Raw genomic sequence first — 27,696 nt, 5'->3', positions numbered from 1 at the left:
TTACTTTTCCACATAGAAGGTTGTTTCTCAAAGAATTATTGAAGAATCTCAGTTAAATTCTAAATGTTTACACCATCATTCTGCTAACAGAAAAATTATGAAATCCTGCTAACAGAAGAATTATGAAATATCCTTTTCCAAATGTTTCTACGTGGGACCACGAGGGTGTTCCCCAGAAGCTAAGCTTTTACTACACCAAAATCAGAAATGCTCCAGCCCTTGGGTTCACTTTCTGCTGCAAAGGAATGATGAACTACACAAAATGCAGACTTTTAAACTCATATTTAATTGTTTAATGTCATGGCTCTTGGTAGAGCATTGTTGCTTGAAAAATAAATTGGGTAATTCAATTAAATGGCTACAGAAGATACATCATATCAGATGTAGAAAGGCACTAACCCCAGCTTGAACTTGACGTCCCACATCGCTTCACTTATTTGACAAATGGATTCTTGAAAATAATTGAAACACATGGCTGCCAGCATAGGTCAATAATACTTTTTTGCCATTCAGCCTCTTAACAGCTTCCATTTTTTCTTGCACTGTGCCATTCAGGGCAAAGATTGCATTTGCCTGGTAAATCATGCAAGCATTATTACTAAAATGGGACTAAATGCAATGAAAATGGACTACATAAAAGTAATGGCACTTAAGTAAAAGGAAGACCATCTACTAGGGCAAACACTAAATGTCAGAGTTAAATACTATATGACATTACTTCCATTACAAGCTCATATTATGCACATCAGAAAGCAAACTCACTAACTATAGCCGCATGCTACATTTTCATATTGTTAACTTAAACAATGTTTTCAAGACAACTACTGCTAATCCAGATTTAAAGCAGAGCTATGGATCTGCTATTGCAAGCTTTTTCTCCCATCTCTCTTTAACTACAATATTACATTTAAGCAAAAAGCGAATCACTGCCTAAATTTTCAATTGAACATCACTAACAGATTTAAAGACCAACAGTGGTCTATGTGAAAACACTGGGGGGAGAAAAAACTGAATTATAAACAAAGAAATTTAAAAGTTCTATTCAGATAAAAAGCCTCTAAATGGGAGGAAGAAAAAAAAAGGGAAAATATGTGTTTTAACCTAGAGTATACATACTGGGAGGTATATTTTAAAAATCATAATTAATTCTTAACTCTCAACTTTGTGTTGATAAACTTTGAATGATCAAGAGGGAACTAGTAGATAAAGCAGATGTGAAGATCTAAATAACAGACTTCATTTTCCATTCAAAACAAGAGACCACCCGCTTCTTAGTATTTGTGTTTTGGTGTGGTTTTTGATAAGAAAAGGTGTCCCAGTTTCTTAATGTTCAAGCCTTCAAAAATTATTTCACAATCAGACAATACTGCAATCAAAATACCTAGGATTGACTCATGCCCCCAACCCGTGGCCAGGAGCCAATTACTAAACACGTTTATGCCTCAGTTTTCACATCTGTAAAATGAATATATAATTTCACCCTCATGAGTCTCTTAAGAGGATTAAAGTATTCAATAAGTTCCTAGTAAAAAAAAAAAAAAGGCTCAGGAAATGTCTCCAGGCATTGTAGATAGACAAATATGAACCAATCATAAGGTATTCTCCTGACAAGAGATGTTCATAAATGAATGTGTGCATTTTAACATTGGAGTCTCACTGAAATATTCTTAGGTCATGTTCAATTTTTTGACCCTTCCTGAATCATAAAGATCTTAAAACTTTCATTTCATTGATCCTTATCTTTCCTTTTGACATTATAACTTCTTAAATTTATACTGCAACTATCAACATCCACTGATTTTAAACTTCAGATGAACCCAAACCCAGTTGGCTTCCTTTAGGAGCTAACTGGGCCATTGAAGTTCCTAAAGCACATTAGACAACTCCTCTCAAGTCAAGCCTCGTAAGCACTGGGAGAGCAAACTACATGGGCCCCTTAAAGAGTGTGATTATGGTTTAAAAATTTCTTCATGATTCAACAAGCCCCTTGTTTGTTACTCTTTTCCTTTTTAAAGCAGATCCCCTACCCCTGCTCCGACCCCTGCTGCCATTATTCAGCTCCAATGTAACCATTCCTTGAGACTTTCACTGCAGCTAAACATGTGTATATCTGACGGGGATGGTGGTTAGGACTTATGACAGAATCATTAATCAGCATTTCTGTTTTGCAGGTTTATGTTTCACAAGATTTTGGTTATTAAATAAAGTGAGTCTGTCAAAAAAAATTTAATTGATTTGTGGAATTACATTTCTTAACTTTAGGTTTGTCTTGGGCTTTCAGGGAGCTAAAGCTTTGTTAAAAAGTGACACTCAAAACCCCAAAACACTGAGTGGATAGAAAACAGAGGCATCTTTTTTGTCAGAACTATTCTTCAAGCAATACAAAGAAAAAAAAATGTAAAAACAGCTATAACTAAAGAGAAAGGATAAATCACAGATCACAGACACAATCCCATGTTTCAAGCTTCAGGATGATGTTCTTGATGTATTATGGAGACCAATAAAAAAAACTAAGATGCACAGATTCATATTTACCAATCAAGAGTGTGCAATGAAATTAACTTAGTTATGACAATTAATATAATTCTGCTATATTTATCTTCATACATAAAGTGTAGTAATTTAAGGGTTATTATTAGCTTTGGTTTGAAATACTACTATTTCTCTGCTATTCACTGCTTACTATGGGTAATTTTATTTTGTACAATCTTCTTGCAAAATAGTAATTCTTTAAATTTGAAAATCAAAGACCATACAGCAAGACATGTGTATGCACTCACAGGAATAAATGTTTCATTTCATTCTAAAATGGACTTCACACGCAAAAAATACATAATCTATTTTTAAAAGATTCTTTTAAAAAAAATCTAATGAGAAAATTTCTTGGCCCAGAAGCTTGATTTAGGCAGGGTATTTCAAAATTCTCAAGGCTTACTTTTCTCAATTAAGGATTATGGAAACAATCCTGGTAAGCCTAAAGGGTTTTGAATTGTGCTTGCAGAACATTAAGCAAACATGGGTATCTCCAGATTCACAAAGCTCCAATAAAACCATGTGTATATAATTAGATCAATCAACAGGAGCCATTATGAGATATATGTCAGAGTAAGTCTCACAACAAGCAGCCAGCCATGTACGAAGAATTAACTCCATCCACCAAAGCCCGAAAGCGCTCAATAGACAGACATCACTTAAATCTATAGTGGTATTAAATCTATTAATGGTGTGTGGGATAAATATTTTTTCAAAAAACAAGGAAACATTGTTTTTATTTTAATGTACTTTTTACTAATAAATGACAAAAGTAATGGAGTTTTTACAAGATAAACTAGGTGTTTTCCAAAGAAGTCTTACTTTCTTTTCTAAACCAATACCAAATGCTACCACTGCTCCTTGGAAAAACAAAAAGACCTTACACCAAAAGGATAAGGCGGTATGGAAATAAGGTTTTACCTTAAAGTCAGACAAAATAAAAGGAAAGAAATCAAAGGGTAACTCCCTTAACAAGAGCTACTACCTGAGGCCTCCTTCCAGTCCTATGGCTTATACGGCCCAAAATACAATGCAACAACTGCAAGAATGTTTTGTATCACTTCTTCCAAAACATTACAGCATTTTTTAGCTTTCATGAAGAACTGTAAAGTAAACAAAGTACTTTATAACGTAATAGGAAAGAACAAATCTGAATCCATATTAGATCTGTTCCTTTGGCTTTAACCCTGCGCCCTGTTTTCTAGGCTTAGTCTTGCTAGCTCTGCACTCATGTAAAGATAACAAGTTACAGAATAGAGAATGACATTTGTTTTGTTGGAGGTTTTGCAGGAGAACCCTTAGCTGGCCCACTTGGACAGCTGCAAGAATAAAGAATTCCTACACCAGGAAGTTTGCACCAACCAACCACACCCCCTCCCCTTTTTTTTTGTATAAAAGGAGCCTGTTTTCTGACTGGGGGAGGATGGTTCTCCAAGACATTAGTCGGCCATCCTCTCAGCCTGCTGGCTTTCTAAGTAAAGTCGCTATTCCTTGCCCCAACACCTTGTCCCCCGATTTATTGGCTTGTCGTGCAGTGAGCAGAATGAGTTTGGACTCGGTAACAATAATAGCAAAAAAAAAACCTTGAATAGTTTTGACTCTAAACCCAAAAGTTCAGTGATTTAAACACATACCTGTATTGATTTGCCAGGGCTGCCAAAACAAGTATCACGGACTAGGCGGCTTAAACAACAGAAATTCACTGACTTACGGTTTTAGAAGTGAGAAAGTCCAAGATTCAGAGGTCTACGGAGTTAGCGTCTTCTGAAGCCTCTCCTTGCCCGGCGGATGGCTGCCTTCCCTGCCTTCCCTGCAGCGTCCTCTCGTGGTCTTCTCTGTGCGCACGTGCTTCCTAATTGCCGTCCTTATAAGGGCACCAGTCACGTGGGCACAGGCTCACCATGTGATCTCATTTTACCTTAGTTATCCCTTTAGAGGCCTTATTTCCAAATATAGTCACCTTGTGAAAGGTTTATTCAACATATGAACTTTGGTGAGACACAATTCAGCCCATAAGAATGCCTTCAAAATTTCATTATTTACTTTTTTCTAACTTGACTCGTTAAAAATATTTGCACTGATTATTGTGGTCAGTGTTACAAACATCTCAATAGTGGTCACCAAACTGAAGTGATTGTCACAATCACCTGGGAGCTTGTTAAATCACAGATTACGGACCTCAGCCTGAGTTTCTGATTCAAGATATCTGGGAAGGAGCCTGAAAATTGGCAACCCTGATCGGTTCCCAGGTGCTGCTGATACTGTCAGGAGCTACATTTTGAGAACCAGGGATCTAGTACCAAGTTTTCAGAACCATTTTTGTAGCATTAGTATCCCACAAGATGTTAATGGGAACTTTTACAGACAAGTGACCAATAATCAAATCATTTTGGGCTATGCTACACATGCAAGTATCCTCTTAAAGATTTTAACATATTATTAGCTTATTAAACACACATATCTATTGCATTATAATTTCTAAGAATGTCCTCAATAAGAGAAAATAATTTAGCTCTGTTAATTTTCTAAATGAATTTGTCTATGTAACTCAGGTTTTCAAACAAAAACTTCTAACATATCATACATCTTTGGAAACATAGGTTTAACATCTTCAGTTGTCTCACTTCAAGCCGACATTTCCCAAGCTGTGTTCCATGGAAAGCCACCAGGTATTTTAAATTTTTTTTTAAGCTACATGCCTGAATTTTTTAGGGGGAGATAATTAGGGGTATTTTAATTTGTATTTTTTAAATTTTATTTTTATTTATTTTTTGTTTTGTTCTGTTTTTGGTGTGGGAGGTAATCAGGTTTGTTTTTAGAGGTGGTACTGGGATTGAACCCAGGACCCTGCGCACGCTAAGCATGCGCTCTGCCACCTGAGCTGTACCCTCCCTCCACCACTAGGTATTTTATGGAAGTGCTAACAGGTGTTTCAGAGATGAAAGAAAGGTCTTCCCAAGTTTGGAAAATTTCTTCAGTAAAAAAAGCCTTGCCATTTTACTTTATTTGATCTCGAATATTACAAACTCACTTGAACAAAGAATATATTTTATCATTCAAACCTATGTTTCATGAAACACGATCAATACCCTGCAACTGAGCTATATAATCACCTTATTGAACTATAACTAAACAAATTTCCCAACTCAGACATTTCCTTTATGTTCATTTCCATAATTAAATCTGCAAAGACTTTTTTTGGAAAGACTAGGAATATATATACATATATTCAATGGAATTCTATTCCATTATTAATATCTAACACAAACACACGCACGCACACACAACAGCTCCTCTACCATCATCCCCTAATTGTGCTTGTATCCCAGAAATTTGTAATCACTAAATTAAAAAGGTAGATAATCAGTGTGGGTTGGAACAGTTGCAGTGTTGCCACATGGAAAAGAACTAGAAAATGCATTCAGCAATCAACTGCATACCAAATGCAGGCCCTTTTTGTTTAGAAATTTTCACAAATAAAAAGTGTGTTCTTGTGCTCTTTTTTTTCTACACAGATCCTTTTCTTCAGTCCTAAAGTAGAGAGTGTTAAAGGAGGAAGAAATGAATAGAACTAGTTAAGCAACAATTATGTTTTGTAAGAAATATGTTGGTTATTTTACATACGTTATTGCAGTGGATCCTCTTAGTCTTGGATATGGATACTGTCATTTTCATTTTACAGAGGAGAAAACTAAAGCTCGTAAATGCAAATTAGGTGCACTAAAATTAAGGGATGATAAAGATATTGCCCCTGATATCAATGCATTCAAATCTTGTGAACCAAGACTATTCAAGAATTTAAATAATACTGTATTAAAAATTATGTTCTAGATTCAAGCCCATAGATGAGGCAACAAGGAAGGTGGGAAGAAATACTAAACAGTGCCATGCATCTCATTCTAGAAAAAAAATTTTTAAAAGCATTTAAGAGTAAAACCATAAAGCATTTGTAAAGGTAAAATGAGTTAGCACAGATAGCCTGACTGATATTAATTGCCAAATACGTTCTTTATTATAGTTTCTCAGGGATATAAGATGTGAGCAACAATATGATAGCATTATTTTAGATTTTTATATAAATTTATACTTAAAAGTATAAACCAAATGAATTCTGATAAAACCAGATAATTCCACTGAAGTGTGAAACTCATAAAGAGTAAACGGTGAGTCATGATCATAAGTGGATGCATTAGGAAGCATATCTGGGTATTTTTAAGTAATGCTGAGTAGCTATGATTTGAAATCTGTTTTCTCCATTTTTAGACACTTCTCTTGAAGAGTTTCTTTTTTTAAGCGATGTTACTCCAGAGAAGGACTAACGATCATCACCAATGAGGAGAAAAATCCAAAAAATTATTTGAAGATAGCTAATAATTTTTTTAAATACAGCAACCTACAAAGGGAGAAGAGTAGAACCTCATTGTTCACTTACCATTAAAAGCCCCACTATGAGCCATGTGGGTGCAACTGACCAGAAGATGAATCATTCCTTCCATCTCTTAGTTTTCACTCTGTAGTAGGGAAGGTGTGACCTATTCACAAAGAGTTACAATGTTAAGTTTCAAAAGGAATGGAGGTTCATATTTTTCCCTCAAAATCAAGCAAAACATCAGGAAAAGAAAGTGGAATTACAGTTGGGCTTTGACATAGATGAAGATGAAGGAAGAGAGACGTCAGACTGAAGGACCAGCATAGCCAATTGCACAGAGGAGAGTGTTACTTAGACTTCAAAATATAATTGCATAGGAGCGCCAGAGGAACCTGATTTGAACATACTTCAAGTCAACTTGGACAACTCCAAACAAAGCAGCTAAAGCAGAAAACCTGATTAACCTTGTCCCTTAACCTCTGTATTCTAATCTTTTTAAAATCAGTTTGACTTGTATTTAAATGAGGATGGAGTGAAAGTATGAGTTACTAACCTTTAGCATTAACAGTCTAAGGATTGAGGTATATATTGAGTTTGCATAGAATGATTTGTATATTATTATTAATGACAAATATTATTTCATTTGATCTAAGGTATTTATAAATTATAATTATGGTTTGTTGTCTATAATAATGAGAAAAATTTGAATTAATCAGCAGGGAGAACACTAAGAATTCTGTTCCATTATTAATATCTAATCATCTTTTATTGACTACTTTGATTGCAAACACTTGAACTTTTCTTTAAACTAGGCCATTTCTTTTCAGGTAGTGTGTCATTTTGACAGACACTGAGAAGTTTTACATGTTACTGCTCTGATGCTTACACTGTGGAATTAGGGATGATTATGAAGACCAATAGAAAGTTAAAATCAAAGGATTTTCACTTCATTTTGAAAATCTGAAGAGTGTCATGGGTCCTCATTATATTGTAGGAACTTGTTTTGCACTAGTTTTTAAAAAACAAAAATGGAACACATTATTATTATGAATAACACTCTGAACAGAGATTTATTTAAAACGTATAAAATAGCATGAGAATGGAATTTGCATACATAAAATAAAATGACTGCAGACTACATAAAAATGTGACAAGTACCCAAATATCAGAGTACCCAAAAGTGCAGCTGTCTTCTCTGCTTCTTCAGCCTTTGCAAACCTGTGTGCGAGAAACTGAGTGAAATTATCTTAATAGAGTGATTATCATTTATATAATCACATATAAGTAAACCCTTTCAATAAATAAGTTCCAAACCTAGAATCTTACCATATTACAGAATTTTCATAAGGGTAGTTCTCAAGAATCCTTGATGATGATTTTATACACACACACACTCACACACACACATTTACATATACCCTGTGTTCTCATCTATCTTTGTATTTCTCCTCTTCCACAGCCAAGGGTAATACATTAGTTTTCTGTTACTCTTATAATAAAGTACCACAAACTGATGGCTAAACACAGCAAACAAGATAAATTTATTACATTAACATTCTGGAGGTCACAAGTCCAAAGTGGGCTTCAATTTATCTAAAATCCAGGTGTTAGCCCCACATTTCCTTGCTTTTTACAGCTTCCAGAGCCTTCCTGCATTCCTTAACTCTCAGTCCCTTTCCATCATGAAAGCCAACAACTGCATCACTCTGACTTCTGCTCCCATCACTACATCGCCCTCTCTGACTATCCCACCTTCCTCCCTTATAAAGACCCTGGGAGTAGTGTGGACTTATCCAGAGAATTCAGGATAATCGCCCCATCTCAAAATTCTTAATGGAATCACATCTGCAGTGCATAGTAACATACTCCCAGGTGCTGGAGAAGAGGATCATTATTATACCTGCTACAGGTAATGCAGAGAGCTTGACCTTCCCTCCCTCTATTTTCTTAACTCCTAATGTATTCCTTAAATGTCTTCAAATTGGGCTATTACCCCAACCACTGGTCTGATATTGTTCTTCTTCACATCACAAAGAAATCCTGCTGCCGAATGTTCTCAGCAGGTTCTTACCTTCTCTGACTACTCTCTTCCACTTCTATTTGTTGACTCCTCCCCCTTTCCTCAAACTCTTTCCTTGGGACTTTCATGCTACTCTTTTCTTTTCCCCCCAAACTTTCCATTGTTCTTCCACATGTTTTCTTCATGAACTCCTCTTCCTTCTTTCTCTCAATACTGCCTGTTGTCCTTGACCTTGTCCTAAATCTATCCATTTTCATCAGTTCCCAATGATCTTTTCTATGTCTAAGTCTTCTACAGGGATTAGTCCCAAATCTCTGTCCTTCATTTAGACCACTGTCCTGAACCGTAGAAACAAGCTGCTTGTCCTTTTGGATGGCTGAAGAGAGGATAATCATTTACTAGAGTCAAGCCAGACCTCCCTCTCTCTCTCCCCTAAAAGCAATATTCCTTTCCTAGTCACCAATCGAGAAAATGTGGGATCATTCTCAACATATCTCCCTTCTTTTAAACCTCAGGTGTAACCCTACCACATAAGCACCAAGTCCTCTTGTTTTAATTTCTTAATATTTCTTGAATCTAGTCCATCTTCTCAGTCACTGCCTAACTGCTGGTCATAATCAGTTACTGCATTTGTTGATTCCACATCCTCATAACTAGTCCTTTGTCTCCAGCCTTAGCTCCCAGTGACCCCAGCCTCCACACAGCTACCAAAACCATCTAATATGCAACTATGACAAAGTCACAAAACTACTTAAAACCTTCAGTAACTGCAGCATAAAAGCATTAATTCTCTTTCCATCTAATTTTTATGATCTAGTTTCTTGGGCACATGGAGTGTTTGTTCTTCCATGCCTCCTTGCTGCACTGCCTTCAATGCTTTTCCCTAACTACTTTTAACTCCACTTTCTGAAATGTTTTAAAATTTAAATGAGGCAATGTAAGAAAAATGCACAGCATAGTTTCTAGAATATAATAAACATTTAATGAACATTCATCCCATTTTCTTCTTCTCTTATGAGAACTTCCCATATAACTTTCTCGATCACTGAATGTTATTGGTCCAACCAGTTAAATTTTGATCTAGTGGCCATCTATTAGGGCCAATTCAGGACATTTCTCCTTCTTTGGATTTTATGAACAACATATTTCATTCCTAGGGATAGAGTGCCAATGAAACATTTTACCAACTACTTAAGAATAAAGTTCCAAACTGTCAACCTATCACACTCCTTGACTAATCATTTAGCTTCCTCAACTTAAACATTTTTTTCTCTTTTTCTTTTAATTTCACCTAGATGATCTACAGTAGCACCACTGACGTATCATATAGCAATATCATACAAACATGCTTATCATAAATCTATGTGAAAAGGAAATCTCTACTCACAAAAGTTTTCCACCATTTAAAAAAAAAAACGGTATTTTACTCCTTCCTGGCTAACGTGTACTTTGGAATCTCAACAACCCACAGATTAAACTTCTCCTTCATCCCACTTCCCACCATTTCTCATCACCTCCACCATCTCCAGCCTGGTTCATTTGCAGCCTGCCATCTCTTCTCAGCTCAGCAACCAGAATGATCTTCTTATAATATAATTCAAATTCCACTATTCTTCTGCTTCCTAACTCCCTCTGCATGAAAGTGTGGTTTTTATACAAGCCTGCTGGGACTGACAAGATCTAAGCTCTGGTGACTTCTCCTCCTTCTACTGCTGTTCTCACGCTCTTTGCTCCAGCCCCTCACTCTTCCTCAAACACGCCAGGCACCTGGGATGTCTCTTCGTCTGCCACCAGGATCGTTTCCCCTCTTCCTGTAGGTGTTTGTTTGAGTGTCGCTTTTTCAATCATCCCTCCCTGACCACCCTATTAAAAGCTGACACTCCATATTTTTCTTTCCTGCTTCACCTTTCTCCCTAACATTGACATTTTAATTTTATTTTTAAATATGTCTCTGCCTTCTCCTTATTAGACTGAAGGACTATGAGAATAGGGGATTTTCTCATTTTTGTTCACTGTATCACTAGTAAGCACCCCAAAAGTGCCTGATACATAGGTGGTGTTTAGTAAGTATTTGGGAAATAAAATTTCTGTGATAATTCTGTAGAGGCTTAGTTTTCACTTTCACTTGACATCAAGTTTTTCAATTTATTTTGGTATCCTGGTAGGCATGGGAAATTTATCAGGACAGCACTGATAAATCTAATGGGAAAGAAATAAGTTTCGTACTTCATATCTTTGCCCAGAGCTGTTCTTCAGTGACATCGTACTGATAATATAATCTGGGGATTCAGTACTTGAGTTTAAAAATAAAGTTAAAAGGCATCAGATCAGTTTCACGGGTGCATTAACATTTATGGGACAAATGCCCCTAACAGGAAGGGTATTTCATGCTCCTCGTCACACAAGAATGAACAAGGATTTTTCAGAGATCTTGGTAGTATATGAATTACAATATTTTGAGCCATTGTGGTAGTAAAAAATTGCTACAGGGACTTCCCATAAAGGAAGGTAATCATGTTGCAGGTTTTAAGACATTTAACAACTAATGTTACATCTGCACATAAAGGAAAAAAAAAAAGATCTTTTTGGATATTAAATCTCTCTGTGAATATTCATAAGGCAAAATATTTAACAATTTTTGCTTGCATTCTTCTCTCTATAAAACTATTTTTGGGTTATAAGACAGGATTTTTTGTGTATGTACTATGTCAAATACTTGCATACTATCTCTAATATAGCTTCCATATAAGTTTCCCTGCAGTACTCATTCTATATATTTGAAGGTCTCACTGAAATACATTATGTAGGTTAATTGCTGGCCAATCATAATTATTCATGCGTAACTTTTCTTCACAACTTAATGGTATATAATTTCATTTTCTAAAACCAAAGGATTCCAGGTAAACTAAGGTCCAAACAAAAAACAAAATGTAACCTCTACCATTGAAAGTACTGTTAATTGGTAAAATGTAATTCTAGTTAATATCTCAATATTTTTAGTTAGTAAAGAACCATATTCAAATGAATTTGAGACCAAAAAAAAGTAATAATAATGATTAAAGTGGCTTTTATAGGTCACTTAAAAGGATATGAGGAATTTTTAGTTCTCTCATAAGACAAACAGAACATTAATTCTCTCCAGGCTGTCAAGAATCTATACAATTTCCCAAGTACAGCGGGTAAAACAACTCACATTTACTGGCCCTGCCTTGGAAAGCTTTCTTTTCCCCCTAAATCTGTAGTTTAAACTAATTGCATGTAAATAACATTCTTCAGTAAAAGTACAGTAACTATAAGACTATTTCTCTTGGGGACACACCTAAACGACTATAATCAAACATTTACAGAGGATTCTTTTGTCACATTACCTTTATAAAATTAGCCAAATATCACCTAAAAGCCTTATTGAATTCAAGCCCCGAATGCTGAAAAACTTAGGGTTAAATATCTTCATGGAAAAATTACAATAAATATTGTCCTGGTCCTATTTTCTTGACCCCAGAAATATAATTAGAATCAAGGAATAAAGTGTGTTCAGTCAAGTTGGGTACGTTTAGATAAAACGATATATTTTATGTGTTTATAATCCCATCTCCAGCTTTTTTTCCACAGCTGTACCATTAGGGATTAAACAGGTTGAAGGATCATGAAGGGATATTCCTGTTACTTCAGGTCTTCACTCATCCAAATATGCAGTTCTCTGGATGTTGATAAGGGAGACACAGATGTGCCAGAGATTATGTGGAGACACCACCTTGCAATAAGCAATCATTTCAAAATATTTACATTTTTGAAAAAATATAAATTTCATGAAAATCTAAGCAAAAAAATTAGCAAATGATGTTGAATATAATTGCAAATTTGGAAAACACATTCTATTGATTACATAGATTTGTTTTGTTTTGTTTAACTCTTGTTCTAATTGAAGTGAGATATTTTAAAAGCCATTTTACCTATGAAAATGACCATCAAGTTTATATATATATATATATGTATTTTAGAGAAAGAAAGAATATTTTACTAGGTTATAGATAGTAACCTCAATTTCTTTTCATATCCAAAGAACAGACAGTTCTGAAATACCTTAGTAAATCACCAACATTCACCTTTTACTTATATTTTGATGCCATGGTATCCAAGGGGAATCTGAGGGAAGAGGATTAAGCTGAACTCAACAGCAGAGTTATTCATTACCTGACATGCCATGAAACAAGAAAATAAGAAAGTGTTAAAGAGCTCTGCCATCACTCTCTATCCACATTCCTTCTCCAGCTATCACAGTACAGCGGGGAGACAGCGGAAGCCAATGGAATCACATCTCATCAATGAGACCCTGGAAATACCCACAGTTTCTCTCCATATCCTGCTTGTGTGAGCCATGTTTCTCACTTACAACGTGGTATGAGTGAAATGTGCAGAAATTCCTCAGTCATTGCCTGGCACATATTCTTACACCTTACCCAACTCAAACCCTCAATTGTGGCACTCTTATTTAACCTATTTATTACTTCTTCCCTGACAAATGTACAACTTCATGACTATAAAAAGAGGGAAGTTAAAAAGTAATAAATAATCTTTGTTGTGAAAGTAATTATAATTTAAACAGTCACATGAAGATACATTAAAATACAAGTGAGTATTATACGGGATCTAGGTCCTACAGTAAGAAATAAAAGGCAAACTCCAACTGAGTATTTGGAGGGAAATCTAATAGGATCCCGCAGTGTAAAATGTGCAATAAAAATCTAAATGAGATGATGTTTGTCATTGATTTAAAACATTCATAGAGGTGGCATTAGATAAATGTTCAGGGAATCATCTTTGCATTAAATTATACAGAGGATTAGTCTAAATTTTAAATAGTTGTGCCAATTGCTTTTTAAGGATAAAAAGCTGCAGTTCATTAAAATCCTGAAGTAGCTTCATAATAGTAATAGATAGAAGTCATGAATGTTAGTTGACATGACTGAAATCAAGACATCTTCACAGATATCCAGGAAAAGTATAGGAAACCCTTCAGTAAAAGGTCACAAAATTGATGTCCATATGCATGTTTACTAAATGATTAGCCTCAGCTTTGTAAACTACAAATATCACAATTCTCAGATCTCGATATCAGAAGAACAAGAATTTTTCTGAATGCTTGTAATCTGTATTGTGATTAAAGTCTTAAAGTGAATTTTGAAAGGCTTTATTTAGACTATGTGTCACCTTAATATATGTTAATAAAACTGGACAGTTTTTATGTGTTTAAAAAAATAGTAGTGTAGGGAAGTCAGCGGGTTAGTGCAGTAACCAGGGACTACAAAAATATCAAAACACATTTACCACTCCCACCTCAAGGCCAGAAAGAGTGGGGAAGGGCAATTACCAGAACCAGGTGAGACAGAAAGAGGTCTGTGGGGCACAGTGCCCTGGGTGGAGTTGTAATCTGTGATGGAGAGATGTGGACAGCCTCAGAACAACCCTGTGGGGAGGTATTCTGGTGGAATAAACACCTAGCCTCAATTTCTCCCATCCCTCCCATCCCCGCTGAACCCCACATGCCAAATCCAATAGGAAGCCAGAGGGCAAAGAACCCTGTTAATATAATCCACTCAAAACCATCACCCAGGGAACATATCAAAGAGGAAAAAGACAGAGAGGATGAGCAGGAGCAAATGGAAGGTATCCAGCACATGCCTTTAAAAACATATACCACTGCCTTTAATTCTACACATACAAACGTCCAAGAAGTGGGGCTCTTTGGACAAGCTGCATTCTCATTTAATTCCAAAGTTTAAAAAATTCAAAAGAAGTGCTTCAAAAATAATTAGCCATAATAATGTGTCATATGATGATGAACAGTGGTATTTTCTTTGTGTGCTTATTAGTGTTTTGTCTTTCTCAGCTCTGTTATGAGCTACACAAATTCCTGAAAATGTAAAGCATATAGAAAAATTTATTCTGTGGCAAAGAGACTAAGCAATTTAGATTCTCTGAGCAAAATGCAATCAGGAAAACAGTGGTCTGAGAGAACAGACAATCTCCCAAACTAGGAAGGATTTAATCAACGAACACGTTTTTTGGGGGAAAAAAACGCGTTGAATACATTCAATATATTTAGAACATAAGTAAAAATAAACAAGAAGCGAGAAACTCTTTGAATAACAGATAATAAATATGAACTATTGCACAGGCCTAAATCAGACAATAATAATAGCTAATATTTACTGAGGACTTTTCAGGAGCCAGTCATATTCTGTGAGACACATTTAATGTGTGCTCTCACTTAACACAATATTCCTAAGAAGCAGAGGATTATTTGTCCCATTTTACACATAAGGGAACCAGTTTAAAGACTTTAAGTAGTTGTCCAGCCCACACAGCTAGCAAATCGTGCAGGTAGGAATCGAACTTGGCTTTGTCTGAGACTCAAACCCTAACTCACTTCATAACAATATTATTGCATTATTATCCTTTAATTTTAAAAAAGTTATGTCTATCATACTCAGGAAGGACAATATTCTTATGTGAAATGTATCTAAACTATAAATATTTGGCATTTTAGAAACTGTAAGTTTGTCAGATCACATTTTAATTCTGGCAACTTACGGTTTTCCTACCTTATTTAAATCTACAGTTAGCATCATATTAGTTATGCCATTATTCAGATTAAAAGTGCAGACAATTTTTCTGTAAAACTTCTCTTCTTTTTCCACAGGACAGCAAGGATTATTTTGTTGTTTCCTTGGTAGCAACTTCATGCTGACAGTGAAAGCTGAGTAGGATTGCAGGCAAAATATATTGATTCTTTCCAAAAACAAGGGTCATATTTGTAAGAGCAGGGTTGACACAGAAATCAGAGAAAAAACATATAATGTGAAGATTTAGAAAATGTCTTAATTCTTATATCCTTCAAAAGGTGTCATGAGCTATTCAAGCCATATGTTACTAAGTCCTATCTTACTAAGTTTCCTTGCACATATTATATACTTACAGAGCTAACACATTGACACTCAGCTATGCCGAAATACAGAACCCTCTAAAATTTCTTTGGAGAGTGGAAAAAAAGATTTTTTTTAATTTAAAAAGTACCTGAACTAGTTTTGTGCTTTGCTTCTCTAATTACCTTAAAAATTTTACATATCAAAACATGACATGCTATAATCCATCAGCTGCTATAACACAGCATAGTAAATCATGATGTAATAGATCATTTGCCATGGCTCAGTGCTTTCAATAATGATGTGATATAAATTTATATGAAAGCATGTTTAATACACATATTTTCAAAATTTAGTTCTCTTCTTCAGGAATCAGCACACTAAATATTGAGCACTGCTCTTTAAATTTTTTTTGAACAGAAAACACAAGTATAATATTCTAAAGAAGAAAATTCTTAGTATATAATGGTATTTTTATCATTAGATTTTGTACAGATTTCAATCTAATGTCCTTCATACATCTTAATCTTCCATATATAATAATAAAAATCTTTATGATCTATGGATAATTGGACTGGATATGTATAATCAACCCTCAATTATCATTTCAGAGGCAAGAAAGGAATCACACAGACAAATGAAATTCTCAGATAAAACAAGAATCAGACAATCATGGAATTTAGAGCTGAAGGGACCTTAGAGATCAGAGACTCCAACCCCCTTATTTTACAGGTGAATACATTGAGCTCATGAAATGAAGGGGTTTTTAAAAGGTCTCACAAAAGGTTATTTGCCCATCGAGGACGTGGATCTTCTGTCTTAGGATCTTTACACAGTCCGACAGTCTTTGAAGAAGTCCTTCCAGGTGAAGTTCAACCAGTGCCTTAAATATATCCAGCAACACTGAATTACAGTTTTCCAACTCTGTCCTCTATGTTACTTCAAACTCCTACCTAACTGCTTGAAAATACTGCTCAAAAGTAATCACTGTTTGCAAATATTAACTACCATATATAAAATAGATAAACAACAAGTTTCTTCTATATAGCACAGGGAACTATATTCAATGTCTTGTAGTAAGCTATAGTGAAAAAGAATATGAAAACAAATACATGTATATATATGTATGACTGAAACATCATGCTGTATACCAGAAATTGACACACCATAAACTATTATGCTTCAATAAAAAAAAGAAAAGAAAAAGAAAAAAGTAATCTTTTTTTAAGACTTACAGGGATGCTTAGAGTATCATTTGTCAGTTGGCTAATAAAAGCCATTAATTTTCCTGAGTTCAATATCCTTCTGCTCAATGTATTTTGATGAGGATATCAGGGACAGAAAAAGCAAGAAAGCCAAAGAAAAACGTACTTGAGTCAATGTCCTTAAATAAGAAAGTCCAAAAAAATAAAAAGGGACTCATTCACTCATTTATTTGACTCTCTTTCATTAAGTACTTAAATGTTAATGACTTCCAAACTTTCCTTCTAATAAAACTCCACTCTTCAGGATTCTGAGGCAGTAGCCAGGGTGAACCCAGTTATCTGCATCTTTACTCGTGATTCCTATGATTAGACAAATTTGAGAAAATGGTACTATGTGAAAATAATCAGTGGCCCTTTAGGAAAAGAAGGATTAATAAGAAAGAGATACTAGTTTTGTGGAGTTTACAGTCTAGAAGTAGAGATAAAAATACGAATAAATGATAGGTGTGTGCTGAGCCCTCATCTGAGTAGAAAAGGGAAACTTCCTGGGATGAATAATGAGTGAAATTTTTATAGACAGAGATGGAGAACATCACAGGTAGGAGAGATGGTATGTGCGCAGTTAGACAAGAGACATATAGACAGATGGGAGGAAAAGGAGGAAGGAAAGTATAGCGCCCATGTGTGAGTAAGTGAAGAGCTAGGTTTGGCTACATTGGTGACACATGAAGAAGTGCAGGTGGATGCACGCAGGAATGGTGTCTTGGAACCCCATCCTCAAGGGTGAAGGTCCAGACTCAGCAATCTCAGATCTTCCTTCAGCATGGGGGCAACCTGACTGCAAAGGTTGGGATGTTCTGAGAAGTAGTTTATATGATGAATTGGAGTAAGGATAAACCAAAAACTGGGCAAACCATTTGGGAACTGGTTGGCAAGACTAAATTAAACCTTCAGAGTATTTCCAAGAATATGAATCTGTATTTGGTGTTTTGGATATTTGGACGTAGGACATTTACAAAGGCGCCTCAGGACTGCCTAACCAATTGTTACACAATCTCATCTGTTAGGACCTTCCAGAATTAGTAGATACCTATCCAATTTTTAGACACCTCCAGAGCAATTCATTTCAACGTTTAATAATTCTGTCACAAAATATGTACCAATATCTAATAAAAATCCCTCCCCTAATGTTTTGGTTCAAACCTCTCTGTTCATTAGTCATTGGGTAGAAGCAACCTGTTAATTGCTGTTGATCCTATTGCTTTTAAAACGGCCACTAAGACATAGCTTTCTCTCCTCGAAAATTAGCCGTTCAATTCCATTAACTTCTCCCTATATTCCTCATTTTCAGCTATCTTCTTGGCTTGTACTTATAATTTTGGCTTTCCTGTTAGCCCTACGCATGTTTAGCTATAAGGCCTAACTGGGTCTGTGTACTGAATACATGTTAGCTTTTTTTTCCCTTTTTTTAAGCAAGTCAGACACATTTTTCATAAAGGAAGTATATGTGTTAAGTATTTGAAAAAATAGTTCATGTAACACAAAACAGAAATATTTTTGTATATTCTGTTAAATTTTAAAATCCCACTGTTTACATTCCATTAAAATGAATAAAATGTTTCTATGATTTTAGTTAAATCTTACCAAGAAGGAAAGAGAAGGTAGTTGGAATTAGAAAGAACTTTCAATGCGTCACATGAAAACTTAAGACGATTTGCCTATAGACATTTTGTGAGGTAAAATGCTACAGACTAGTTTTAAATTTTAAAACAAATGGAAATACAAATGCAACATATGAATGTAACATACACCACCACATATAACTTCACTACTCCTAACTCTAACAGTTATAGTACACCTAAATGAGACAGAGCCAAGTTTAAGAAAGGAGAGAGTGCAAAGTACAAAAACAAACATTTAAAGAATACAAGATTTTTTTAACACAGAAATTTTTGTTGATATTGCTGAATTGTCTTTAAAGATTTTTCTATTTTACATGATAATTAACTAAATGTATATCTTTCATTTACTGCATCCTCATTAATTCTAAACATTATCACAGTGTGAATGTGTCTGTGTGTGTGTGTCTATTCCAACAAGTAAAAATCCCTAAAGTTATTTTCAATTTTTTGTGTTATTCTAGTGAGAGATGACTGACTAACTAAGCCTATTTAATTTCCAACTTTTTGGATTAAGGATAATAATAATAATTTTATCATTATTATTCCTATATAGCACTGTATATTTTTATTGAAGCATCTCACATACATTGTATCATATGTATCTCACTGTGCTCCTTAATGTATGGCTTGTCACCTAGTTATTATAATTTAATGGTGAAGAGACAGAGATTCAGCGGCATGACGTTCACCGAATCACGCAGTGGTCACATGGCACTCTAACATCTGCTGAGTCCAAGCAGGTTATTACGGGTAGCATAGGCTCACTTTTTTTCAGAATTAAAGGTCTACATGATTATAGGCACATTTTAAGGAAGAAGGTGATAAGACTGATTAAAGTAATACTGATTTAGAAGTGAGTACAGGACTTCCAAGAGTTGGCAGTTGGAGTATTTGGGTTTGTATTCAGCAGGGAGACCAGTGTGGAGGCTGTATTTGTGGGTATAACAAAGACTAGGTGTAGGTAAGATCACTCGGCTTTGCGAAGCCAGAATTGTATTTGAAGAAGGAACAGGGTGAAGAAAAGAGGTCAGAGTGCAGAAGTGAAGGGAAGAGAATATTGATTTCTAGAAGAGAGCTGTGAGCCATAAACTGAGACGTGAACAGATTAGGAGCTATGCCAGTGAGAAAAGGCATATTGTCCAGTAAGTGTACCAGAGGAAGGTGAGAGAAGTTGGTCTCCAGAGGATAACATGGAAAAACTGGAAGAGACTTGAGCATGTTTTTAATGCTGATATGAAAGAGGAAGTGGAGGAGAAAAGGTAAGGCACAGCTAGAATGGGAATAACAAACGAAATGACGTTCTTATGAACAGGGACATCCAGAGCACTGAAAGGGGTATTTCCTTTAGGAATGAGGATCTCACTCTCATTTCTTTAGAGGGCATGTGGGTGGATTTGGTGGCAAGATGTATTTTTATCCAATTTCTAACATTTTCTCTGTAAAGCAGGAATTACAATCATTTTCAGAGTGTAAATACTGATGTGGCTGACCAAAAAAGAAAAGTTTCAAAGTCAGTACCATCGATAGAAAAGAGACCCAGCTGAGAAAGGAGGGCAGCCAGAGAGCCATGAGGATCCAGTTGACATTGGAGGTCACGGATCTGCAGCGTTTATTCAGTGATGGATTTTTCTTCCATCAGAACTCAGCAGCCCTGGATAAGTCTAAGAAAATACCAACAATTGGACCGATTTAGTGTTAGGACTTTGAAGAGCAAAGAGAAATGGGAAGGAAGGTAACTGGCAAGAGAGTGATTGAAGTGATAGGCTGTCTACTACCTTGGACAGTAAAGCAAAAGAAGGCAGAACCGTTTAATTCTCAGGGTAAAAAGAAGAGGGGTCAAGGTACTAGAAAATCTTGACTTTGTTGAAGCACAGTTATAAAAAGAAATTTATCTTTAGTCAGATCACTGACAACTCTGGCTTATAAATAATTTTGATCTCTAAAAGCAACATTTGGTAAAAATACACAGCTTTGCAGAATAATCTTAGGATCTGGCGACATCAGCCCAAGGCACAAACTGCATGAGTCAAAAACGTACTCAATCAGGAGAATGAGAAGACAAGTCACAGATTATGAGGAAATATTTGTGAAAGTCACAACTGATAAAGAACTACTATCCAAAATATACAAAGAACTCTTAAAATTCAACAATAAGAAAACAAACAAGTGAATTAAAAACAGGCCAAAGACCTTAACAGACAATTCACCAAAGATGATAAACAGATTCGCATCATAAGCCATCAGAGAAAAAGTAAATTTAAAAAATAAGATACCACTACACACTTATTAGAATGGCCAAAATCATGAACACTGGAAAAACTAAATGCTGGCAAGGATGTGGAGGAACTCTCACTCATTGCTGATGGGAGTGCAAAATGTTATAGCCACTTTGAAAGACATGTTGGTGGTTCCTTACAGAACTAAAACTCTTACCAAATGATCCAGCAATCTTGCTTCTTGATATTTACCCAAAAGAGTTTAAAACTTATGTCCACACCAAAACTGACACGTGGATGTTTATAGCAGATTTATTCATAATTGTCAAAACTTGTAAGCAACCAAGATGTCCTTTAGTAGTTGAATTGATAAAGTGTGTTACATCCAGCCAATGGAATATTACTCAATGCTGGGCGATAAAAAGAGCTCTCAAGCCTTAAACAGAACCTTAAATGCATATACTAAGTAAAAGACACCAATCTGAAAAGGCTACACACTATATGATTCCAAATATGATATTCTAGAAAGACAAACTATGGAAACAGCAAAAAGATAACCAGTTATCAGTGGTGAGGAGGGATAAATTGGTGGAACAAAGGATTTTTAGAGCAGTAAAACTTCTCTGTACAACAATGTAATGGTAGACACATGTAATTATCCATTAGTCTAAATCTACAGAATGTATAACACCAAGAGTGAACCCTCATGTACACTCTGGAGTTTGGGTGGTTATGATGTGTAATATAGGTTTATCAATGGTAAAACAAATGTACCACTTTGGTAGGGGATGTTGGTAACAGGGGAGGCCATGCATGCGTAGAAGCAGGGAGTATATGGAAATCTCTGTACCTTCCTCTCAACTTTTCTATGAACCTAAAACTGCTCTAGAAACATAAACTCGTGTAAAAAAATCAGAACACATTCCATATGCAGTCTCTATTATGAAATAATGTAGCCCTTGGACACCATTAAATCACATTTTTTTAAAAAGCCCAAATTGATATATCTGCCATATGATAAGGTTCAAAAATCGTAAGGTTTAAAATATCCTCTGGCTTTGAGAATGACAGCAGTGATTCTCAAAATGTTGTCCCCCACCAGCAACATCAGCAAACCTTAGGAACCTATGAAAAATGCACATTCTCTGTCACCCAGCACACTACTTAACTCAGAAACTCTGGGGCGGGGCTGGTGAACTGGTTTGGAACAAGCCCTCTAGATTATTCCAATGCACACGAAAGTGTGAGCACTATGGCAATCCAGTCATCCAGCTGGTGTAAGCTGACTTGTCCAGAAGGTCAGCCTAGATTTCTCTCTAATAATTATGATCTCCACTCATATTCTCTGCCAAAGTTCTTTCAAAAAAAGTCTCAGAATAATTTCTTACTCCAAGGAAAGACTAATCAGGCATGAGATTCAGTGGCTGTACAATTAAAGAAGAAAACAGAAATAAAAAGAAGTACTATAGTGCTCTGAATAAGGTTATTAAAAGACTGAAAAAAAATAACCCTTCAAATTTTGATGGAATATTCTGGGTTTATATACCTACAAATATACATGGCTCTAATTTCTTCAGTTTGGGCTATTGTTAGAAATATTGCCATCCATAAAATAAAGAAACCAAGGACTTTCATAGACAGTAGTAAATGGTTACATAATTTAAACAAAATGCAACAATGTGTCAGGATTGAAGAGAACAGATGCACTCGATGGGAATTCCCTGGGCCCTGCCTCCAAAGCAAAGTCTATAATGAAGTCCTGAGGATGTTGTTCATTACCCTTTAGTAGATCTGGCAGTGACAGGGAAAAAGGAGGAGAAAAGAAAGATAGAGAGAGGGAGGAGGAGAGAAAGGAATACGGGAAAGAGAGGATGTGATGGCTACAAGAGAAAATAACTGAATTGTAAAGTTATTTCATGAGACCTGGGAACAAAGACCAAACTTCGGTCCCAAGGCATTGCTTCTCTATGTAGATAAGTAACAGTTCAAGAAAATTCAGCAATACTGTTGTGGTGTGATAAACACCACTGTGATTTCTTGTTGAATTATATTTTCTGCTTTTTCTTTTTTTCAGCAAATAAAGCTAAGGATGGCAAGACAAAAATGAAGCATCTGACATGAAACCAGTTTCTAGTTTTCCCTGAAATTGGTTCCTTTGAACTGAGGAAGAGTAATGTATAACTAAGCAAGATTCCTTAGTAAGAGTTGATCATCGCAATGAATCCCTCTCAGTTAAATAACTATTACATCACCTTGACTGGGAATTAAATCAAAGTGAATTAACCAGTTCATTGAGAATGGAAAGGGAAACAAAGTAAACAACTGTTCAAAGTCACCATGGCCTAAAAACATTTTGATTAAAACATTTATTTTACAATAAAATTCAGTCAAATTTTCACTAATATTTGCTTTGAACTTTTGGTTATAGTAGTACTTTTGACTGCAATTTTTCAAATTAATTACAATGAGGTTAAAAAATCAAATAATATATTTAATATCAAATTCAGAATGCCACTCATGGAACACGGTGTTCCTCATGAATATATTGTAAATTTATAAACAATACGAGCACAAAATATTCAGAATTTAATTATATAACTGGTGTATAAATTATTACAAATTATGAATTATTACAATGCCCTGTATATTGCAATGAAACTATTCTCACAGTCATCTATACTACATAGTATCTTAGATGCTAAGTCACAGCATTTGCATTTCTGTAACAAAGAATTTCATTTTCTTGAAACATTCTATGGCCTGGCCTCATTAATTCAGAAAAAAGAAAATACAATTAAAAAGAGTCTTCAGAGGTTCTAAAGTCACCTGAATTTTGGAATGGTTAATGACATGAGTGTTATTAGCTTAAATTAATCCTGTTACTCTGGTAGGTTATACAGAAACTATTCACATTTTAATCTAAAAATATTGCTGTAATTCTGTTTGATCTCTGTGAGAGAAATTTAAGACTGAAAATAGTATATGTGTGTGTGTGTGTGTGTGTATATATGTATATGTATATGTATATGTATGTATGTGTATATATATATATAAACTGTATGGAAATCAAATACATATCTCAGTATTGCACTCTATACAGGCTAGAAAACTTCTAAAAACTTATACTTTTTAATGATAAATTTCTATTCTACTAGATAAAAATAAAAAAGCTAGTTATTTAGAATGCATATGTATGTGGTTATTCAATAATATTCCTTCCTCATTTTCTAGGTGTGGAAGCTCTTGCTTAAATTTTGAACTGAAGTTTCCTTTATATTTCACATGACATTTTCAGACTCCACTTTTTTGAAATATGTGCCTGTTTGCATGTTTAACATATACTACCATATAAATATCTCACTTTAAGGAAAATACCATATATCATAGGATCACATAAACCTGCCATTCTTACAAGATCTTCTAACATGTTTTTTAATAGTACACAGATTCCACATGATTTTAGGACTAATAAATATAGAGATTTTTGTTTGCAAAATGTGATGTATTTCAATTTACACACAGTTATTGGGTGATAGCATATCAACACTCGTATGTCATACAAAGTTTTGTCACAGAGACCCTTGAAAGCATTCCTTTAACATGCTTTCTTCTTATTGTTTTCTTGAATGAAAAAGAAGAACAATGCTACTAAACAATAATTTAATATTAATGTGGATAAGTTAAACATAAAAGTGCATTGTCATATTAATGGGTAAAGTTTTTTGAAGTATGGTCAATTTATTGATTTGAGCATGTAAAACTGTTCCTGTTACTCAGGCAGCTTTCTTTTGTTGCATCAAGGATGGTAATTTTATTGAGAAAGGCACAATAGAAGATGATTGATTGTCTGCTTTTGTCATGGAGATGAATTATTGCAGAAGGCATACATGAAAAAATAAAAGCATTGTTCTATAAATTGGCCCTTGATGCTTTGTTCATTTGAGTTCATTGTTCGTAGACCCTAACATGAGCTAATACTAAATAGTATAGAAAATAAAAGCATTTTTTTGCTGAAGCAAAATTAGTTTCTTCACTAATGAAACTCAGCTTTATGAAATAACAGTGTCTGCTAGGGTGCTACATTTAAAATGTATAATTTAATCTATGCCAAAAGCTGAGTAGCAACAGAAAGTTTGCATAGCTATTATCATTTTATTAAATTAGTAATAAGAGTGCATAATGAAAAATGAAAATCTTTTTATTTAAAACTTAATGGGAAAGCAGCTCACAAGCAATGCAAATTAAAAAGTGGTACATTTCATTTTAGACAGTTGAATAAAATCTATTAAGAAAAATATAATTGTCAGTAACTGTTGAATGACTTCAATAACTTTTTAATCACAAAATTAAAATCATGACTATCACATTTTCTAAGACTTTTAAAAGGATAAAATATTAGAATATAAAAAAAGTTTGATCATCAATTATGTCTCTAAAACAGGGCATAAAATACTACTTTTAAACAGATGAATGTCATGCCAACTTATTATTTGCTTCTTAGAGGAATTCTTTCTTCCTTTTTATGTGAGGCATGGATAACATCTAACGTAATTAGTCTGTTGTTTTATGAAGTTTGCTTTTTAGATAGATGTTAACATCAGTGACAATTGGATCTCTTCAGCTATGCTACCTTTCACTTAGTTTCTTTCTGATGCACAGTGATTTGCTGAGAGACAGAACACTTCATTCCAGATACAGCTATCACCTGGTGTTTGCTAAATCACTGTGAAATTCTTGCAACAGCTGTTTGTTCCTGGGGAAACATTCACTTCATATTGCAGCAATAAACTGATCATTGCCAATTAAATGCCCATTAATTGTGTAAGCAAGGATTACTGCCAGATGTTTACATTAGAAAGAAAAATATCCTTTGCTATTTATTTTCCACTTGTAGGCATCCCTTTTCATGTAAATAATTATGACTTTTGTTTTTTATAATATGCCACAAATTTCAATTAAAAAATTAATAAAACAATGTCTCTGTAGGTTTGATTAACAGATAAGCTATAGTTTATCATTCATATAATAGGAACAAATTGGGGCAGAATCACTTTTTCAAAGAAAAAAATGCTGAAATATTACACAGTGATTCAAATTTTCTTGGAAGTTTATTTGCTATGGTGCATATTTTCTAGAAGTTGTATTTATTTCTTCTCTTTATTCCATTTGGAATAATAAGCCTATGGAATTATGTTCTTAAAAGCTGAGATAAAACAAACTCTCTTACATAACCTATAATGGGGAAGAAAACTATAAAAAAAATAAAGGAATCCATAGGAAATAAAGCAGGTGGCATTTTGATATTTTAAGCTAAATCTCACTGCCTTTGTATTTACCTGGGGCTTCATTCTTTCTCAAAATATTAAGTTCTCTCCAAAAGGCAGCAGTGATGAAAATGGAACATGCACTTAATAATACGTTGTTCCAAGTATTCTGTTTCTCAACATCAAAACAAAATGGGAAATAAACATTAACCATACTGAATATATTTATTACCTCTTTCAGTGTCTAAATAAGTGGCAAAAATGAAAGGAAAAGAAGTGCTTCCATGGCCAGACAAACCTATAAATCATGCTTTTTAGATAGGAGGGCTTTCACAGAACACATCATACACGTATCTCCTTGCTGTGGTGCCTTCGTGTTTCTATAAGGAAGGGCAAGTTCATATATATGTCCCCCCGTTAGAGTCACTGCTTCCAACCCCTCACACCCCAGCCAAACAGTGTGTGCAAGCAACAACAACAAAAAGATTAGGGGGTGTTCTGTTCCTCACCAGATTGAACCAAACCTCCTCTTTGGAAGGTGATCACAGGACACACTCAGAGCTGTGGAAGACGTGAAACAGTAGCATCTGGCTCCTTAAATATCTCCACAGGCACTTGTAATGGCATCTTTGAAGTTTTCTCTGCATCTGTCACATGTTTAGACTGCACATTGACTGCCCCAGCTGAGCACGATTTTGATTCTTTGAGACTTTGAATAGTGTAATCTGTTCAAGAATAAGGTTCAGGAAAATCCCTCATAATATCCATACACAAGCTCTTTCATGATTAAAAAAAGGGGGTCCTCATTCCCATAACTGTTATTTTTTTATGCTGAAATGATGCCAGCCTTTGAGTTAATAATACAGCCTACAATTACATTCCAGCTTTGCACATTTTTTGAGAACCTGTACTCAAAACCACATCTTGCCTGTTTTTTTTTTTTAACCAGTATTATAGAAATTACTACTTGAGAAGGCCTCTGTAAATGTGATGTGTGCATAATCGTCTTGGCACCTGATTATAAAAGAAATCTGACCACTGTCAACTCACTTTGAAAATCATTTTTGATTCAATCTATTGAGCATCAAGTGCATCAAGTGCAGAATTTAAGAATAAAGGGTGATTTGACTTAAATGGGAGATTGGGTGCTATTGACTTTGCATCCATTAAATTAATACACTTCTAACAATTAAGTGATAAAGACTCTATGTAACCCACCTCCATATATGGACAGACTATTTCCTACTAACAGTGGGCCCTCAAAATACATCAAACATCTCCATAAATACAAGTTGGGATTATTAAGTATAGCTTCATTCTCTCCAGTTCCATGGTTTAACAATTTTGAATTGTTAAAGTTGACAAAAATCTTCTTGGTGTCTCAAAATTCAATACTTCTAGTCTCCTCAATTGAGGAAGATCACCTAATAAGTTCACCGATACTAGGGTATCAAAGGCTTAATTTTATTTTCCTCTCCCTTA

The 27,696-nt window shown here is 34.9% G+C and overlaps 1 long non-coding RNA gene across 1 annotated transcript in view; it reads right to left on the bottom strand.

Annotated features, from left to right (window-relative positions):
- Positions 1-6,920: 6,920 nt before the first annotated feature.
- Positions 6,921-27,696, bottom strand: part of LOC116152082 (uncharacterized) — a 63,441-nt gene continuing 42,665 nt past the window's right edge. The window contains exons 7-8 of the long non-coding RNA XR_010380484.1: positions 8,060-8,119; positions 6,921-7,064 (exon numbers count right to left, since the gene is read on the bottom strand). This is a non-coding gene — a long non-coding RNA (uncharacterized LOC116152082). The remainder of the gene's footprint in view (positions 7,065-8,059; positions 8,120-27,696) is intronic.

The sequence above is a fragment of the Camelus dromedarius genome, chromosome 3 (assembly GCF_036321535.1).
Source record: "Camelus dromedarius isolate mCamDro1 chromosome 3, mCamDro1.pat, whole genome shotgun sequence".
Classification (NCBI taxonomy): domain Eukaryota; kingdom Metazoa; phylum Chordata; class Mammalia; order Artiodactyla; family Camelidae; genus Camelus; species Camelus dromedarius.
The sequence above is the reverse complement of the archived record's forward strand: the minus strand, read 5'-3'. Positions and strand labels throughout refer to the sequence as shown.